Here is a 17156-nt window from a genome sequence, read left to right on the forward strand (position 1 = left end):
ATTTTAAATAGTGCTGACTACTCATGGTATCATGAAACCTCTCAGCAGCATAGATAGTGCTGTATAAATACTAGCATGTTACCGGTACATGAATTGTCCATTTCCGGTGGTTTTCAATTTCTTCTCAATTTTCTGCAAGTTTAGTAAAAGTGATAAATCTAGGAATGAAAAACAGTTAATGCTTCAGGTTGAAAAACTTTCATCAGGACCAAAGAGTCTTTGTCCTGAAATATTAACTGTTCCATTGTACACAGACGCCAACTGACCTACTGAGTGTTTTCAGCATTTCCCATCTTTTTGCTTCTGATTTCCAGCACCCACAGACTTTTGTAGAGACGCCAGATCTTGACCTTCCCTGCCAGCTTCACGCTGATAGACATTTTCATTACACAAAACAAGATTACCTCTTCAATGAAGCACAGTCAGTTGGAGGCAAGTTCTGGGATGGCAATTTTTTTCGCCTCACTAATCACACTCCCGTAGTGGTTGAATATATTAGGTGAGAATTGCAGATAGCTTTCATCCAGTGAAACTGGGTCTTCTATTTTTAAATGCAGCTCTATATGGGATAAAACAGCAATCACTTCTCTGTCATCCCCCGTCCACAAAGATGATGGCTTTCTTCCAGAACTACCAGAGATCCCATTTGGCACACATTCACGGCAATGGATATCAAGCCAGTTCATTAAAATTAGAGCACCATCTGCTGGCCCCAGCAGCTTACCCATGTCCGACTGAAAATTCCAGGTGGGTTGGTATGGAACACGTGCTAAAATATCAGCCCAGATTAAGTCATCATAACCCAAACTCACACACAAAGAATGGGTGTCCAAGAAAATGCCAGAGAGCAGGCAGTTCCTGGAGGACTGCAGGCTCAGATGGGCCAACGCTTGAAGGAAAAGAGCAAGAGACTTTCACAAAAATAATCAATTGTAGAATTTTACCATTATATTCGATAAGCTTCAGAAGTGATGGTCAGTTCTGTGTCTAGGTCAAAAGAACTGCTAGCCATTTATGTAATGAACTGTCACACATTATCAAAATATTATTTCCAATTCTGTACTTCATCAGGTAAAGTAGTTCTGTCATCTAATATCACACTCTCATGTAGACACATACAAATATATTTGCCAATATATTTAATTACATATAATATATATAGAGTTAAGCAAATGTTTTGTATATAGTTAAAATAGATATAATCAGGATATGTTGCTGTTATTTCCAATAAACAATATCTGGGAGTGTTCGACACACAAGTGAGGGAAGTCTGGTGGAATAAACATTTTCTGTAGAAATTAAAGACCTCTCTTTATTTAAAAGAAAACAGAACTCCTCAGATGTTTAGAATATAAAAGAAATTACCAGACAGCAATAAATGCCACAGACAATTTTCCTACCCCTTTGGTGGTAATGTTAGGAGAAAATGTGGTATCTATAACACACATTTCAGGAATATAAATTTGGTTTGAGTACTACTTTTATAGCCAGATCTGCTTGAAGCTGTTTACTAGAGCTTAAGGGGGCTGTAAATTTTTAATCAATTAGGTCCTATTCAGTTTTCTCAGGTCCAGTGACTTCAGATCAAAATTTTAAAAAGTGCAAACAATTGAAAGCTGATGTCTCTACCTTACTGCCTAGAAACTGAATGGTGCCTGTTAATGGGGTTGTGTGTGGCAGACTAGCAAATGTTTTGCTCGGGGGCTTGCTACCACAAAATTTGGTAGTACGCAAGGAACATGGTGATGTGTGCTATAAAATAGGCCTTCAACAATTAAAGGTTTCTAGTATGCCTCCTTTGCAACTGCGGAGCTTGCAGTGGACATCAAGTGAGTCAATCTCTGGAGAGAGGCCAAGGAGACACACAGAGTTATGGTGAGTACTGACTCAGGGGTTAATAAAATCAGAAGAAAATATTGTCAGGAGGGTGAGTCTTCATTGGAATGGAGGGAGGCTGGGGAGCTGAGTGTCAGGGAATTTGTTTTAAGGGACCCACCAGAGGTGTAGATGACCAGAGGACTCCAAATTCTCTGGAGTGCTCAATCATGGTGGAACATGCCTTTCAAAGGCCTGATTCTATATGGCTGGCCCCGACCTGCAGTGAAGGTTCCGGAACTGATATCTAGAGGAAGAAATGTTGGTCACCACAGCAGGTGATCCATCACATTGGCGTGTTCAGAGTTTTGCTCTCGACGGCTTCCGAAGGAAACTTTTCGACTTCATGAACACTTGGTAAGTCCATGCTTGAGTTTTCACCGAAACTAAATTGAGTTGCTCACAAAGAGTGGTATTGTGTGATCCAATTTCTAATGCTCATTCTTTTTCCTGAAGGTATTGCTTCTCACTACTGTATAGTTTCACATAGCAGCTCATCAAACTGCTAGTTCAGCCTGTCCATTCAGTGATAGAAACTTTAACTCTCTTTCTCTTTTCACAGATGATGCCTGACTTCCGGAATGTTTCCAGTGTTTTCAGATTTCCACTATCTGCTGCTCTTTTGGTTTGGTATCAGCAAATTATTTGACTGAAGGTGGGATTACGACAGAAATTCATACTTTCAAGCAGCAGTTATTGAAGTACAAACTCTGTTCTACGCTCAAAAAAGGGCCACTTGAGATTCAATTTTCCTATTCCATCTATCAGCCAATAAGAACATAAGAAAATTGGAGCAAGTGTAAAGAAGATCATTCAATTTCTCAACAGACTCATCATCCTCAACCAAGAATCTTGTTTGATGAACGGGGTTGATCATACACCAGAAGAGACTAGCATCTGCCCACGTTGGGATCTGCTAAACATTCTGAAGAAAATGTCGGTTAGATTACCAAATGCAAGCTTCATTGAGTAAAGTCATTCAAAAAATTTGCTTGAGACAAGATGGGTCACATCAATTGGAAATTAGAATTCAGTCACATAATGAATATAACAAGTATTTTTGGCAAAAGCTGATGGCTAATTTATTAAGGGAAAGGAAAATTAATTTCTTTTTGTAATGATCTTTTTAAATCCTTTGGAACTTTAAGGGCATCAGGCTCTAACCTTATCTTATTTTCTTTGAAATTCCCTCAAGGCTACATTTGGAGCTCTACAATTAAGCTTTTTTTTAGAAGACATCATCTGCATAGCATGGATATTGGTGAAGTGTTCTTCAATAGTTGTTCCTTTGTAGATGCTTCATATAATTCGACAGCAAGAGGCTGCCATGGAAGCCAGAAGAATCATTTAGTTCTGGAATCAACCTGGATCCTTGGGTTTTGTTTTGTAACTTGGAGTTTAAATTATATCCTTTTTTTGTGTGAAAAAAAGATTTTGGAAGACTCAGAATACAGTGACATAGAAGCCAGCACATTTACTTATCCTCAGAAAGATTAAGGATAACATGGGTAACTATTTTGGCAGTACAGATCATCCTTAAATTTTATCCACAGACTGTATATGTTAGACTTCCTGTAGTTGTTGCATGGTCTGTATTTAATAAATGTTTCTCTTTTTTAACATAACTTTGCAAAGAACTTTCTGATCTGTGTGACTTAGAAAATATGGGACTGTATTGAATCAGCCATCATGGATGCCTGATACTTAACACAATGGACCAGACGCAATATTACATAAGCAATCACTGCCTGAAACTACTTTTTTTTCTATCCTTAGAATCAGAAAATTGTCGTTGTGGAACTCAATGTCTAACCCATGTCTTCACTTCAGAAGATGGTCACAGAAAGTTGCATTTGAGCACACTGAGCCCATGCTGATCAGCCAGCCTACTTTAACCAATTTCATTCTCTCGATGTCCCATTAACTGTATCCTGGATTCTACCACTCACCTGCATGCAAGAGAAAATTTATAGTGCTCTATTAGCTTACCATGTTCATGCTTTCACGACATGGGGGAAATGAGACAACCCAGAGGGCATCCACGCAGTCATAAGGAGAATGTGTAGACCATAGAGAAACAGCTCTGGGGACGAGGACTGAACCTGGGTCACTGGAGCTGTGAGACACCAGCTCTAACTTTTAGCATTGTTGTCATTGTAAGATACTGCAATGCCTTTGTGAAACTAATATCATCTTATTATTATGATACATTCCTTGACTTTCCTTCAATTAGTGAAGCATGCACCTGTGTTTATGCAGTAAGTAATAAGGCAGGAACAGCTACAGTGGAGATTGTTGAAATTATCCCTAAAGCTTAGGCGTGGTATTTTATTGTCCTATCGTCAGCACAATAAAACCTAACCACATGCCACTTCCCATTTATTTAAATGGATTATTGAGCTATGTAAAAGGAATTGTGCCTGTGCTCCCTGGATTTGTATAGACTCCAGAGTGTCTGTGAACTGAAAACCACATAAAATCATTAATGGAAGATAGTAAATGCATTTAGCTATTTGAATGAGCTTTCAACATCTAAATGGTAGTGTAAATACTTAAAAAATTCTAAAGGGGAGTACCATATATAATTGAAACATTTTTTAATGAGACATTTTTCCAGGTAGTGTCCCAAGGTCTACCGAACTGCCAGAACTGATCGTAAATTTGCCACCTCTTCAACAGAGAAGTAAATAGGGAATTTGAGTGGCTGAAATTGGAAGTCATGTGATGAGACCTCCAGGGATATATTTGACTAGACTAGGCAGAACCATTTCCCACAGGGTTCACTGAATGAGAGTACAGACTGGGTGCTCTGGCTGATTTTCTTTGAAAGAATGTTCTGGTAATGCTGCTATTTCTCAGAAAAGACCGAACCTGGTATATAACAGCAATCCAGCAATTCAGTTTCAATTACTGCACTTGTATTTATTGCGACTCGGTCTCTGGACAAAGTCCATACATTAAAAGAAATGTCAAAAGAATTCCAAAAATACAATCTACTATTGTGCAGCACATTCCCAGTTGAAATAAAGCATGTTTTTTATTCTTAAATACTTATCTGAATCTTCATTCTGTTCTCAGCTAACTTAGCACTGTGTGCTTAGGTTAATCATATTCAGCATTCTACCGGTGTGTTTTGCTTAGCCTATTAAAAATTACTTGGTGAAACTCATTTTTAATGAAAAATGGGAGACTTGCCAATCGTTCTCCATAACTAAGTCTTCTAACATATCATATTTTCAGTAAGTGTCTAGTTTAAAACTACACATTTTTCAAGTTAATTTCCATCATGTTATCCATAGAAAAATATTCTCCCATTTGCTTATTGAAGGAGGATGGAGTGAATTTGGTGTTCTGGTTGGAGTGAATCTGGTTCTTGCACTTAGCAAAATGGCAGCAATTTCCAAAGGACACAATAAACCTACATGTGATTTTGAAGCCACTGAGAATAAAATCTGACTTGTGTACTCTAAATACTCACAGCATGTAGGCAAGGAATTCAGCAGGTCAGACAGCATCTATGGAGAGAAATAAACAGTCACTATTTCAGGCAAATACCTTTCATCAGGACTTCTGATGAAGGGTCTCTCCCTGAACATCTTGGCCTGAAACGTCGACAGAGGGGAAGAGCAGCAAGGTCAGGAACATAATTTCAATTCCAAGATCCCATCCAGGGTAATTAGAAATGACCAGTAACTATTGTACTTTCTTGAATTCTGTGATTAGAAAAAAAGTCAGCAGATTCCATTCTCTGTGGCTTAATGAACAGATCTGGATGTTAGTGCCTTTTCATGAGGCAAAAAGTCTAGCTAGCCACCTGTTTTTACCTTGGATAGTAACGTAATTAGTTGAAGGAAATATTGAAGAAATCTAATTGACAATGATTGGATTCTCAGAAAGGAACACTTGGCTTTGCATACATATTTTTCATATAAAATTAATGCTATCATAAAGAAAATAAAATGATAACAAATAAATTCAAAATCCTTATTTCAATAACCAAAAATATCTTTGCTCCTTTAGTTAACATGAAGCTTTAAAGTTTGCACTCTCTGTTAAAAGAGCTGGAGAAACACAGCATCTTAATTCAATTTTGTGAAATTCAGCAGTATCTTAAACATGCACATTTCATTCCAATAACTTCCTTTGATTTTCTCTCCATTATCCATCTGCATCAGAAAGAAATTACTTATTTCGGATGACTGTCTGCACAGCTAGTTTATCTGACTGCAGGCAAGTACAGGTGAGTTCTTTCAATAGGCTAGTCAGCATTTATGACTGCTGGAATAGTCTTAAGATGCTGTTAGTTTGAATATGTGTGATACTATGAGAGTATTTCAGAAAGCAGGGTTAGCACTTCATTGTACAAGTTCTCCCTAGCTTACAAACTCTCAACCTGTGTACATGTGAATGAGGGTTTGGGAGTCTAAGATATGGATTTGTCCGTTGTTGTCTGCCTTGTGGGAACTTGGTTGACAGCCACATTTCTGACATGTGAACTTTTGAGGTTACGAAAAGTTCAAGGGAATGGAACCCTGCTATAACCTGGGGTGGACCTGTAATACGATTTTAGAAGTTTGAATCATTTTTCCATAGTTACGATTCTATTAACTCCTCAGTTTGAAGTGCATTGCCAAATGTGGAAATGATCCAAAGGCTCCGGGTGTACCCTGTGGACTATGCTGAATTTAGTTACAAGATTAGGAAGAGTCATTTAAATCTGCAACTTCTTGCAGAGGGTGGTGAATCTCAAGAGACTCGTGCTCAAAGTTCAAAGCGTAGAGTAAAGTTTATTATCAGAGTACATATACGTCACCACATACGACCCAAAGATTCTTTATCCTGCAGGGCATACTTAGCAAATCTCTGGAACAGTAACTGTAAATAGGATTAATGAACAACAAATTGTGTAAATGCAAATATACAGTAAATAAGCAGCAATAAATAATGAGATCATGAAATAACAAGATAAAGAGTCCTTAAAGTGAGACTATCATTTTATCACTAAATCACTGAGAGTGCATGAGAGGAAGGAGATGGATTACTGAAAGAGCAGGTAATTGAGGGCCAAGTGGAAGTGATACCAAAAAGCAAATGAAACCTAGGGCAGACGAGCCATGAACGTACTTGGTTGGTATGAACGACTCTGCTCCTATTTTCCTGTGTGTCTCCAAAGTATAATCCGGGCTTGGTGACTTCACTTTACCAAGATTTGACTCGTGCTCTGATGACTAAATCAGCGTTTTTCAGTTTGAGATCCCATTTTAATTATCTTGGAAATTCTTTAATGTCCAAATTGTTGGCATAAATCATCTCCTAAAATTGCAACTGGATGAGGTATTTGCAAATCAGTCATAACATTTAAGCACAGTGCTCTTCCAGACAATGGAATTCAAGTTCTATCAATACAATGTAAACAGGGTTTCCCCTCAATAAAGACAGAGCTGCAAGTACAGGAGACAAGGACAAATACTTGGAACTGCACCGTTTGTCAGACTGAAAAGTTCCGGGTTGACATCTTTGTATTATATGCAAGAACTTTATACACCTACTTCTTTTTCATAGTTAAGTTTGAACTTCTTTCTTGAATTTATTTCTTAAATTCAGAATGCTAGGGCTGGGAAGTTTTCATGGCACGTTCCACATTTCCTGTGAATGCCATGATAATTACTTCTGCAATTTGTTATAATGAGGTTAAAGTACATTATGAATGGTAGCATGGGACCTGCAAATCTGTTTGCAAGTTCTGACAAAGTATTTAGCTAATAAGTTTAGTTGTAATCACTGAAATATTCTGGCATAGTCATTCTTAATTGGTCATTATGAAAACCTTTTACATTTGGTTAAAATTTTATAGGAAATATCTGTTAGCTAATTGAAAAAAGCTTAAACCTTAACATGCTTTACGTTCAGTCTTGCAGTCGTAAATTCTGGTTATACTCGCCTCATGCTATTAATGTTCATTTGCCTTGGAGCAAAGAAATTAATTTGCAAATGTGCTGCAGTTAGCTGCATCTCGTTCTGCATCCACTACCTTTTCTGATAAATATCAGAGGGAATGGGTAGTGATCAGAAAAATTCTCCACTATCATCCATCAAATGGTCTGACACTCTGGAGAAATAACACCTATGCCAATTTAATCCTTATTATCTGTGTTTTTCCTTTTGCAGTTTTTCTTCTTTTTCTGCTTTTCTGAACATAGAACATAGGACAGTACAGCACAGAAGCAGACCCTTCGGCCCACAATGTTGTGCCAGACCAATTAAATTAGTAATCAAATGGCCAACTAAACTAATCCCTCATGCTGCACAATGTCCATATCTTCCCATTTCCCTAACATTCATGTATCTATCTAAATGTCTCTTAGAAGTCCCTATCGTATCTGCCTCTACCACTGCCCCAGGCACCCACCACTCCTTGTGTAAAAAAAATTACCCCTCACATCTCCTTTGAACTTACCCCCTCTCACCCTCATTCATGCCCTTTGGTACTAGACATTTCAACCCTGAGGAAAAGATGCTGTCTATCTACTCTATTTCTGCCTTATGAACATGACAGAGTGTTACAACTAAAATGGCATTGGCCACATCAGGACAATCTTAATGCATTGTCCCTCAAAGTACTGTTGGCGCCCAACCTCACTCACTCAAAATTCAAATTGAATTTATTATCGAAGTACATATATGTCACTATATACTACTTCAAGATTCTTTTTATTGCAGGCATTCACAGCGAATGCAAGAAACACAATAGCATCAATGAAAGATCACACCCAACAGGATGGCCAAAGAAACCACATGCAAAAGACAACAAACTATGCAAGTACACAAATAAGATAACAATAATAATAAAAAATAAGGAATAAATTTCAAGAACATGAGATGAAGAATCCTTGAAAGTGAGTCCATTGGTTGTGGGATCAGTTCAGTGTTGGGGTGAGCAAATTTAAATGAAATTATCACCCCTGATTAAAGAGGCTGATGGCTGAGGGGTAATAACTGTTTCTGTTGGTGGTATGGATCCTGAGGATCATGTACCTCCTTCCTGATGGCAATGATAAGACAGCATGGCCCGGGTGGTGGGAGTCCTCGATAACGGATGCTCTTTACTGGCAGCAGCACTTGTTACAGATGTGTTCAATGGTAGAGATGGCTTTCCCTGTGACTGACTGGGCTGTATCCACTACTTTTTGTAGGATTTTCCATTCAAGGACATCGGGGCTTCCATGCCAGGCTGTGGTGCAACCAGTCAGAATACTCCCCACCGTGAATCTATAAAAGTTTGTCGAAGTTTTAGATGATGTGCCAAATCTTTGCAAACTTCTAAGAAAGTAGAGACACTGCTGTGCTTCTTTTGTAATGGTACCTATGTTCCTCTGAGATCATAATGCCAAGGAATTTAAAGTTGCTGACCCTCCCCACTTCTGATCCCCTGATGAGGGCTGGCTTGTGCACCTCCGGTTTCCTCCTCCTGTACTCAATTATCAGATCTTTGATTTTACTAATATTGGGTGAGAGGTTGTTGTTGTGGCACCGTTCTGCCATATTTTCAATCTCCCTCTTATATGCCGATTTGACACCTCCTTTGATTCAGCCAATGACAGTGGTGGCTTCAGAAAACTTAGGTATGGCATAGCCTCACAGACATAAGTATAAAGCAAGTAGAGCAGTACACAGCTTTGTGCTGCACTTGTGCTAATGGTGATTGTGGAGGAGACGTTTTACCAATCCAAACTGACTGGTGTCTGCAAATGAGGAAATCAAGGATCCAGTTACACAAGGAAGTCCTGAAGCCTAGATCTTGAATCTTATTGATTAGATTTGAGGGGATGAGAGTGTTGAATGCTGAGCTGTAGTCAATAAGGAGCATCTGGATGTATGCATCTTCACTGTCCAGATGTTTCAGGGTTGAGCGAAGAGTCAATGAAATTGGATTTGCTGTCTTCCTGTCGTGACAGTTGGCAAATTGAAACCAATCCAAGTCACACGTCAGGCAGCAGTTGATATGTTTCATCACCGGCCTCTCAAAATGCTTCATCATAGTGGATGTAAGTACTATTGGATGATAGTTATTGACGCAGGTTACCACTTTCTAATTGAAGGGTAGTTCAAGGATTTATTGGTGGATCAGAACGAATACGCCATGGTGGTCGCAGACTTTATAAAGACAGTCATGGATGAGTATGGGCCCACAAAATCAGTTAGAGTCTTCCTCTACCTGAAGCCCTGGATGAACCAAGAAATCCACAATCTGCTGAGGGTCAGATCAGTGGTATCCAGGTCTGGTGAAAAAGTAAAAGATCCAGGTACAACTTGTAGAAAGCCATCTCACATGAGAAGTGGCAATTCTGAACCAAGATTGAATCACAGAAGGATAGTCAACAGCTGTGGCAAGGCGGTTACTAACTGTTCGGGATACCAGTGGAGTGCATGTATACTTGTTTGAGGAACTGCATAGTGGCAGACGCATTTGTGAGCATGTGTGTTTTAAGAATACACCTTTAACCTTTGTGTAACAGTTTAAATGCAAAGGAACATAAGAGGCGTTATGAGTTCAGTCACACATAAGTAGCAGATTGCAGGGTATGTACTCTGTGGTTTTAAGTATGTACTGTTTAATATTATTCGATTAGTTATATTAGATTATTAGATTATTACATCATGAGGACACGCAGTCATCTTTTATTGTCATTTAGTAATGCATGCATTAAGAAATGATACAATGTTCCTCCAGTATGATATCACAGAAACACAAGACAGACCAAGACTGAAAAACTGGCAAAAACCACATAGTTATAACATATAGTTACAACAGTGCAAGCAATAGCATATTTTGATAAAGAACAGACCATGGGCATGGTAAAAAAAAAGGTCTCAAAGTCGCTCAAAAGTCCAATCATCTCATGCAGACAGTAGAAGGAAGAAAACTCTCCCTGCCATGAACTTCCAGCACCACAAACTTGCCAATGCAGCACCCTGGAAGCACCCGACCACAGTCCGACTCTGAGTCCGTCCGAAAACTTCAAACCTCCGACCAGCCCTCCGACACCAAGCACCATCTCTGCCGAGTGCTTCGACTCCAGCCCCAGCCTCCAGCAACAGGCAAAACCGAAGATTTGGGGCCTTCCCCTCCAGAGATTCTCGATCGCACAGTAGCAGCAGCAGCGAGGCAGGCATTTCAGAAGTTTCTCCAGATGTTCCTCTGTTCTTCTCACGTCTGTCTCCATCAAATCAGGATTGTGTACGGCTCCCTACTTAACAAATACTGATATGATTCCAGAGCGCCGCCATCTTCTCCTCCCTCTTATTTTACATAGTGTGGGAATTAGCGTGGAGATATTTGAGGGAGAGGTTATACCCAGATATATCCGTCAGGATGGCACCATTTGAGGCCAACCAACATCAAGTTGAGAATCCTGATGATCCGAGCCAGCCCTTAACTCTGATTATGACCCTTAACCCTTCACCCCGGGGAGCTGCAGAGCATTTTGTCGGAGTTGCCCTCACTTAAAGTCACTTTCAGAAGTGCAGAATTCTGGTGCAAGCTCAAGGAAATGATTGAAGTGCACCAGTGCACCCTAAAGATATACACATGTTGATAAAAGTGAAGTGCCCAAGGAACATGTGGAACAGTATGGTCCGGCGTGTGCATTTGGTACATGGGCAACTACCGGGAATAACAGCAATGAAAAGAGATCTCACTTCTTTAAGGTGGAAGTGAGGCAGTCACTGGGGGGAGGTAAGTAACTGGAGAAGGATAATGTCAGATGTTCAGAGAGCTAATGAGCCAGCAATGGATTAGGCAGAGTGTAAATATCGAATGTATGAGGAGTATTCAAGGTTGGATAATCCAGGAAGGGATAACCCAGATCTCCTGAAAATACTGAAGGAAGGCCTGAGCTCAGCCCACCAGGAAGTTTGGGGATAGCAGTGGGATCGACCTGATCGTGGGCAGGTGAGATAGACCAGAGGACGGAGAAAAGAAGTTAAAGTGGCTGTAGTGAATGTAGCTTCTGTGATGTCACAGAGAACTTGCCAGCAGCTGGTGCATAGAGCAAGGAACTGCTGAAATAGATGTAGGAGGGTAAAGGAGATGGTTTATTACAGCTACGGCTTCTCAGGCCAATGGCTGGAGGCAGCGTCCTGAAAAGAGAGCAAAGTGAGAAAAATCGCTCACCAAAGCGGGCAGAATCCACAGCAGCTGCCTCTCTGATTTGAATGCTGACCAAATTATAGAGCTGGTGATGTCAGACAAATGGCTGAAGGCAACCTCTATTGCCAGTGGTGGACATCCACGGATGTACACAAGAGATTTATTAGGGGGCTGGCAATGTGAAATGTTAGTGGAAACGATAACTGATTTACCCTAGCCCATGACTTGAGAGGCGATTTACATTACCAGTGCAGGGGGTGAGAAGATGAGGGTGGAAAGAAGTGAGCCACAGGTATTTGAGATTAAAGCTTCTCGTAGATTTCTGGGTGTGCCCAAACGATAAAGGTGCTATCCTGGGGATAGACACACTGAGTAAGGCAGCTGCTACCACAGACTCAGGAGAAGGAGAAATAACATGGACAAGACAGAGACAGTGAACATGTGTGACCTGCAAAGCAGCTAAACTGGCCCACAGAGAGACAGCAGCCCCAAACAGGGAGGAGAGACAAGGCGATGTGTGGGAATCATGTCAGGAGATTTCCAAGAGGAGTGGCCAAGCACAGTCAGGAGCTGCTGGAAGTGGTGCGGCTGCCTGAGGAGAGAGCAGTGATTAAAGTAAAGGCTCACCAGAAAGGGGATAGTAAGGAGCAGAAAGGGACTGAGTAGGCAGAGTGTGAGGAGTGAGGCGGACAGCGAAGAACAAGAAGAAACATAAATAAAACAAGAAATAAAACTACAGCTGCCAATTTAGTAAGACTACATGGAGATGTGAAGGACCAGGGTAACACACTGAGGGCTCGAGAAAGCAGTAGCAACAAATTGCAGATCAGAGAGCCAGAGTGAGATAGTCCTACCACAGCCAGGTGACCAAGCCATGGTAAGGGAGCTGATTGAAAAGACATGTTTCACTCCCAGGTGGATAGAACATCGGGTGGTGCTCCAGGTGAATAATGACTGTGTTGATGTACATTCCCAGTGAGGCAGCCAGTGAAAACACTAAAGTCAGGTTAAACCCTATGACCCACCTTCTTGTCTCCCTCACAGACAGAGCAAGAGATCACGTGTACCTGGTAACAGTGTCATTGCAGAGAACCCAAGGGATGAACTGTCACTACATTTGGATATGGCCCAAGTGTGGAGTGAAAGACACTGAAACAGGTCAATAATTCACAGACTTTAATGCAAACAGTTAGAGGGAAAAGAAAACAATAAACGCTAGGCCGAACAGGGCCAGTAACTAAGACTCTCAAAAGGAAAATGAAGCCAACACTGCGGCTGAAAGGAATAACTAAATATAAAACAAATACCGCTGATCTTCAGAGTCAGTTGACTCAACAGTCCAATTTCTCAGGCAAGGCTGAATGCAAGCAGGCAGCGAAACATTGCTGTGCTTTGCTCAAGTCTCGACAAGCACTACGACAAAAAGAATGGAGTTAAATACCATCACAATGAAATAATAATTAGTTGACACCTGCATATTCACAAGCGCAGTTACCAAATCTGCTGCGCTGCCGAATCCGTGGTTGTGACATGAACACCAGCTGACTGCATCAGACCAGACTACAGCTGATGGAAGCAGGCCCACAGCAAACTCAAAGACAGAGGACACCGAGAGAGCATGACAGGAAGCCACACCGGAACAGTAACTGTAATGAATGCTGGTTGCTGAAGGCAGATGATCAGTTGTATAGCTCAGTATAGAAAAACGTTTGGGAAAAATGAATGGGAGGGGATCCGAGTTACAGCACAGACACCAGGTTCCACAACTTCATTGGCATGGCAGACCAAGGAAGAAATTACTTGCAGCTGGGCCCTGTCAGTGGTTAGGTCAGCAATCGGCTGGACAGGCCGGAAAGGGGCGCCACTGGGGTGAGGACTTTGCAGTCTTCCAAATAGAGACCACTCCAATCCCTCCTGTACATCAATGAGAGGATCTGAGAGACTGATCATCAAGATTCTGACGATCTTATGTCATGAGATGGAGTGTGAACTGTTGCCTGTGATTCATGAAGGGGTGACGATAAAGAATGTGATTAAACTGCAGTCAGCCAGCAGGGAAGGAAGCAACAGGCATACGAATGACGAAGCTGCATTTTAAAGACTGTTGGTCAAATATCTGGAACAATCTCTGCTTAGAATCTTCTAGGTAGCAATTAGGAAGATAGCATAGATGTAGATGCACATAAGATAATTGAGGAACGGGGCTCCAAAGTACAGGGAATTTTTGCTTCCTTATTTGATTAGATCCTCCTTAAGGTTTGGCTTTTCCTGGAACAAATTTATTTTTGTCCAGAAGAGCCAAGAGCAGGGACTGTTGGAACACATTCTAGAGTTAGGTTACATCGCAAATATTAAGTTCACCAGCAAACAATCTCCAGACACAAACGTAGATTGTAGATTAAATTTAAAATGCAGTCCTGAACAATAGTTTTCTCGAAGCTGTGGACACTGTTGAATGAAAACTGGATAATACTGATTAGCATTCATTTTGGGTGTCTGGAGTGTGGGTGTGAAGAAGGAGGTGTGTGAAAACTATGCAATTCAAAAGAAGCATTGTAACTATAGAATTGTCCTGCTGCTACCTTTGATCTTTATCATATAAAATGTCAAGTAATATTGGGTCAAACAGGCCTCTTCCTCCAAGAGTGTCCCAATATGATGCCTGCTGCTCAGTTTTCTTGAATAAAACATTTCTGTATCCACTCTCTTCTGTCTCTCCACTGATTGTGGTCACATTACAACAACAACAATTGGGCAGAGATTTTTCAAGGAAGTTGATTAAAGTACCCAGCAATGATCTGAAGGGCATTGCGATAAGCTGTTTCTTGTTTGCTTATCATGGCACTCAATGCATTGAATGCTTGTTTAACATTAGCGTTTGACGGCAATGCAAACTGTACTTGTGCTCATTAATAATCATTGGCTTCCAGTGGAGGAATAACATAATCTTAATTTTTTTTAACATCTCCCCCTCACCATCACCTCTTCTATCCCTATCTAAATTACCTTCTCCAGACCTACAATCTTATAAGATACCTGCCTTCCAGGTGAGGTAACACTTCACCTGTGAGTCTGTGGGGTCATCTACTCTATCCTGTATTCCCGCTGTAGCTTCTTCTACATCGATAAGGCCCAGCATAGATTGGGGACCACTTTGTTGAGAACCTTTGCTCCGTCCACAACAGGGAGGATTTCCCACTGGCCAACCATTTTAGTTCCATTCATCATTCCCATTCCAACATGTAGGTGCATGGCCTTCTCTACTGCAACAATGAGGCCACCCTCAGGTTGGAGGAGCAACATCTCATATTAGTCTCCAACCTGACAGCATGACAAACATTGATTTCTCCAGCTTCCGATAATTTCTCTCACCTTCTCTTCTCTCCTTTTCCATTCCCCATTCTGGCTCCCCTCTTACATCTTCTCCTCGCCTACTTATCAAACCCCTCTGATGTTCCTCGTCCTTCTCTTTCTCCCATGGTCCGGTCTCCACTCTTGTCAGATTCCTTGTTCTTCAGTCCTTCACCTTTTCTACATACCATCTTCCAGCTACTGCTCCTTCCCCTCGCCCACCTTTATTCTGGTGTCATCCCCCTTCCGTTCCAGCCCCGATGAAGGCCCTTGGCCCGAAATGTCAACTCTTTATTCCTCTCCCTAGATACTATCTGACCTGCTGTGTTCCTCCACCGTCTTGTGTGTGTGTTACTCAAGATATTTGCCTTCTGACAACTCTGGCTGCTTATTTAGTATTTCACTGTTGAACTCTTGCATATCTGCAGAGTTTTAAAATTTATAATAAAGACCGTGAATGTGTAACATGTTGACATGTTACATGTGTTGAATGTGTAACATTGTCACCTTGTCGTGGTGGAGAAGCTTGTGTGGTCCTGAGACCCCAAGAGCGATGCCATCTGGAGCTATGCTCCTGGTAGGGTCAGCCATGGTGGTAAGGTCGAGGGTGAGGTCCCTGACAAAGAACAATCCAACCAAGACCTCAACGGTGGAACAGGCGGACGAAATTACTTCGAACTCAACGGCTGTGAAGGCGGATGAAGGCTGCAACAAATCCATCAGCTCCAATCGTCGTGGTTTCCATGACATTGGAATCAGTTGGTTGATTTGTGAAGTATCGTGTGCTTCTTGGAGTGCAACATCAAGTAGACGTTAAACAAATATACGCACAGGCATCTTCGCTCTGTGGGCCACTTGGTCAACAGAACGAAGACCATCATCCTCGACCTCAAGGGATAGCTACGACGACAAACATGTTGAATGGCATTTAACTAAGCAAACTGCGATATGTCCTTCTTATGCAGACTAGCTCTGAGACACAGTAGCTAACCAACTCCCTTTGTTCTGCTCTAAATTACAGCCTGAAACTGTGTTTGCCCATAATATCCAGAAACCCTACAATTTTAATTTTGATATTTTAGTTTTTAATTTCTCCTCTCTGGTATTGCTCCAAAGCTCTGGAACTCTTTTTCAAAACCATCTCTATAATTTCTTTCCTTCTTGAAGATATTCCATAAAATCATATCTTAACCATATATTTTGGTAATATTTCATTATGTGACATTTTTTATCAGCAATTCTGCTGTGAAGTATCATGGCACAATTCACGATGTTAAATTTGCAATATAAATGTGCTGTTGTTGTTTTCAATCACAAGATGGATCTCTGCAAAACCAGCATCAGTCTTCTAACTGCAATCAGGCAAGAGTTACTGGAGAGTGATCAGCATCAGAAATATTTTTTGTTCACAGTCCTAAGATTACAGGCTCTACTGCTTTTCCAGCAGAACTCAGCATTAACAAATGAACAGAAACTGTTTTTGTCAGTTGCATTATTCACAGTTCATTCAACATCCTGAGCTACAGAAAAGGACTGAGAATGTTTTATATTGGTACTTAATAATCTTCACAGAGCTGATATTGGAAAGGTTGTCTACAATATCAGCACTGACCAGAGTTATTTTGACTTAGAGTTCTGCTTGAGATGTAATTGCCTCATTACCTCAAGATATTGTATAATTATTCCAGTTTAAAGATTTATGGAATAAAATTGAAATTGCTGGAAACATTCAGCTGGCCAATCAGCATGTGTAGAGAGAGAAACTGCACTAATTAAAAGA

This window comes from Mobula hypostoma, chromosome 11, assembly GCF_963921235.1.
Source record: "Mobula hypostoma chromosome 11, sMobHyp1.1, whole genome shotgun sequence".
Lineage (NCBI taxonomy): Eukaryota > Metazoa > Chordata > Chondrichthyes > Myliobatiformes > Myliobatidae > Mobula > Mobula hypostoma.